Source organism: Malania oleifera, chromosome 5 (assembly GCF_029873635.1).
Source record: "Malania oleifera isolate guangnan ecotype guangnan chromosome 5, ASM2987363v1, whole genome shotgun sequence".
In the NCBI taxonomy this organism is placed as follows: Eukaryota; Viridiplantae; Streptophyta; class Magnoliopsida; order Santalales; family Ximeniaceae; genus Malania; species Malania oleifera.
Genome location: NC_080421.1, coordinates 882,885 through 887,500, shown reverse-complemented (window position 1 = coordinate 887,500; position 4,616 = coordinate 882,885).

Below are 4,616 nucleotides of genomic sequence, written 5' to 3'. Positions count from 1 at the left end.
CCTTCAGAGGGGGCAGATTAGCCGTAACTATCTCAGCAGAGCTTTATCCGCTCTCCTATCTGGGGCACCTAAAATGTTTATGAAATTTTGGGGTGAGACACCTTTCAGTAAGAGAAATAAACTAATACTAGTGTGTGACAACATGAGTTTTCTGTGTTACACATAAATCATAAATACACATATTTAGTAAACTGTTATATCATATCTAGGAAAACATATATCATCATAGCATGACAAAACATACTGCATTTTCATAGAACATAATTCAGCTCATATGATAATAATACGAAAACATCCCTGGTAGGTTAGCTGGTTGTTGTCATGTATTACCCCCACATGACTGGGTTGTGTGGCCTGAAGGCGGGACCTAACAATGGTTGGCCGACCACTGCCAAGTCAAAAGTACAGTCTGTAAGTCCGATGGGTCTGCCAGACCTGGTCCATACACCAGGGGCACTCACACTTCTTAAAACCACATTGACTATCTGTCCTCATGCTACTCCGTACAGCAACATTAACACAATATCGTGGTGATCACAAACACATAGCAGTGGTACCGTGCAAGTGCTAGCCTAAACTAAGCCAACCAGGTTTTGATAACATATAGCATATAATCAAACTGTGATACATGGATATTTCATACTATTAATTGTCAAATCAATATCATCACATCAATTTGCATATTTATATACATCATGAAAATCATCGGCCCGTATGCCGGCATTTCATATTTTACCATAGTTCGGCCCGTACGCCGGCACATCATATCCATAGCTCGGCCCGTATGCTGGAAAATCATATCCATAGTTTGGCCCATAGGTCAGCAAATCATATCCATAGCTCGGCTCGTATGCCGGAAAATCATATAAAATTCTCGGCCTGTACACTGATTTTTCATTATAAAAATCCATAATATTATCATGTTTCTAGAAAACAGTAATTTATCATCATTTCTACTCATGCTACACAAAATGGGTATTATATATGTCTAGAAAATATCATCATTTTCAACAGTATTTTTCAACATAATATAAAATTATATATACACATATATTTCCTTGAAATCAAATGCTATAAAATCATACTTATTTTTCATAAAACATCTAGTTTAGTTTATCCTCTTACTTGATTCTTGAAAAGCCCCTAAGACAACCAGTCCTGCACCCGCAGGGTTCCTCGTTCAATACTCTGAAAATGATATTCCCCAAAACTAAATTTCAGTATTTCTACACGCACTACGCTTTCTACAATTGTCGAAAAGTCAAATACTGAGTAGAAAGCCTTACCCCGAATCAGGGATAATTTTCGAACTCAACCCACCGACAATTCACTCCAGCAGATATGCAGAGAACTTCTCCAGGAGTGTTGTGGTGGCTTCGGATAGTCAATCCAGTGGCAGACAGACCCAAAAATTGAGAGTGAAGGAAGGAGAACCGAAGAGGAGAGAGAAGGAAGGTTCTGCGCAGAAGATTTCGCCAAAAATGAAGTTTTGGCCTATTTATACATTGGCTTTCGTCGACGAGCCACGTCACCTCGTCAACGAGGTCAATAGGCAATTTGTCGACGAACCCTTCACTCGTCGAAGAAATTCAGAAGTGCCCTAAAACATCCCCTCGGTACTTTCTCGTCGATGAAACACTCCCTCGTCGACGAGCCCCTCATGCTCTCTCGTCAACGAACCTCCTGAATTCGTCGACGAGGCCTTGTTTTCCTTTTTTCCTTTCTTTTAATATTTATATATTATAATTTCTCTAGGTCACTACATCCACCCTAGTTGAAGGAGGGATTGTAAAAGGATGCTCCTGTCCACAAAGGAGTGTGTAAGGTTGCTCCTACCCGTAAAGGAGTGGTATAGTAGAATCCTCAGGTGTGTTACCTAAGGCGAGGACATAGGCGGGAGATAGCCGAACCTCATAAAATATTGGTGTTGCTCTCTCTTTCCCTAAATCTCTTTAATTTCCTACACACATATAAATTGCATGGATGAATGTTTAATTTGTGAAAATTAACTTATGATTGAGAATTGTAATAAGAGTACGTTGATTGATCTTTTGCGGAAACCTCAAAGGGAGTGCGTTGATTAATCTTTCGTGGAAACCTTGATTAAAGGAAGTGTGTTGATAAATAAGTATCAAAGCTCATTAACTTACTAATTTGTTTCATACTTAAAGTCAAGATAATTATTTGATATCAGAGTTTGAATTTTGAAAGGCTGCTGAATTACTAGTGTTGATTCTTTATCAGCACACTATATTGTTTGTTGGATTGACATATTCAAAAGCAAAGCTAAAATATGATATTGGTTGTATATTCAGATCAAGGTTTGAACTTGAAATTGATATATTGAAGTGCTGAATGTTTAAAGCTGAGACTTATTTATTTGATATTTTGAAACTTAGTTTGATAGCATCTTCATTCATTAATTAAAGAAAATATGAGTTTTTGCTCAAGCTGGTCTTTAACATAAAAGATTGATTGGATTGAATTTTCAGAGAAAGTCTTGAAAGCTGATATGAATCTTGTGAAATAAATTATTCTATTGAAACAAAAATAGAAGATACTCAAGATAACTTTCAGATATCAATATTGTCTTTGAAGTATAATGAAAAGAAAATATGATTTGAATATTCATCTATTAAAATTCTGAAAGTTGAGATTAGCAATATCATATTTTGTTGGTTACTTTAATTAAAGTGGTTAAAAAGAATTGTGTTGATTGGTTTGAGAGAGTGATTGTAATCAACTCAATCTTAACAAGGGGTTAATACTTAACTAAAGGAACTTAAAGTTTGCAAACAAATTTTTAAATCCCAATTCACTCTCATTTGGGGAGTACACCTTCCCTTTTCAATATATATAATATTATATTATATTATATTATTATAATATTATTTATTTATTATTTATTATTTTTAGTTTTATTTTATTTTGGTTATTACACTAAAAGCCAAAAATAATCTTGTAAAATAGCCTTGGAGAGTACGTCATCTTTTGGGTGGTAACTCTCAAGAAACACCCATAAAAGGGAAGGTTGCTTCAATCATAGAACTTGAAGTGGTAATCTTCGCCAAATGACTTGATGAGCAGGCCTTTATTGTAAAGCCCCTGACTCGCCATGTGGGCCCGGAGTGCTACTTTAGTGACGTCAGTGTACTTGATACCTTATTCATCAAATATAAAACACACATACGTAGCGAAAATAAAATATAAAATCTTTAAATTACATTACCAGAGTTCTAACTATCTTTATACACAAATAAACCATTTCCACATAACTACATCTCATAAAACTAAACAAAAATAAAATCTCTATCTACACACTACCTATTAATAAAATTTACACCACTAGCCCGACTCCTCTAGCCTGCTAGACCCGATCTTTAGGATTCCCTGAAAAGATAGCTTGTAAAGTAGGGGTGAAAGGGAAAGACTAAATTAATATCAATGTGTGGTCAACATGCATTTAGTGTACAAAAAAATTACTAGTTCACCAGCAGATAAATACATTTATGAAAACATTCTTATTTTACACTCACGCACACAATTAGCCAAGGATAAGGAAGATTATCAGCCCATACAAGTAGCTTCCCTCTACTCTAGTACCATTACTGCTACTAGGGCACTCACCTTTCTCAGTAAGCCCTCGAAGTTATTTTATTAATTAACCGTATTCACACAAATTAACAAATATGCATATAAGACACTCCCTGTGACAAACACGCCATTTACCTTCCCCATGGCACGGGTTGTGCGGCTCGAAGGCTGGACTAAGCCTAGGTGATCAGCCCAAACAAAGTTAAATACAACATCCTCTGCAAACACATCTGCAGGCATCCACAGTAAAGTTGCAGGTCCGAAGCCCTTACTTCAACCTCACGCAGGCAGTAGGTTGGACCCCCTACACTTCTATCTAGATAGTGTGGGTGCACATGGTCTAACTAACAACGGTATCGTGCTCACAATACACTGGTCCCTAGGGTTCCTAAAGCATATCATGCAATTTAGATAATAGAAATCATCATTTAATATATCAATTCACATATATTTCTTATTATTCCAAAAACCTGGCCTTCGACCACCAAACACAATCTGGCATATAACTATCAATTAAAACTCGGCCCTCGGCCATCAAATAATAATCCTGACCCTTGGCCAATCAAACAATACCCGACCACTGGCCGTTAGTTCAAACACCTGCATTTCACAAACAGTTCCAGTATTTTCACAAGCATTTCCAGTATTCTTCACAATAATCCCAGTATTTCTCAAACAATTCAGTATTTCAAAATCCCAAATCCAAATATACAATAATCCGTACAAATTAAATCGTCTGCCACACAATTTTCCTCATTTTAACATATTCATATAATTGAACAAACTTTCCACCGTTCATTTTATTCAAAAATACCATACCATATATCCTAGGTTTGTAAAATTCATTTCGAACCACTGGTTTTCAAAATAACCTTCAATTAAATAAATATATTAATTAAATCAGTTTAAATTAAATAAAATTAGTGACTTAACTTAATCTCCCTTACCTGATTCTTGAAAAAGTCCGATAACACCCCGGCCTACGCCCCAAGTGTTCAAAAACCCCTAAGCCCTAAAATTCA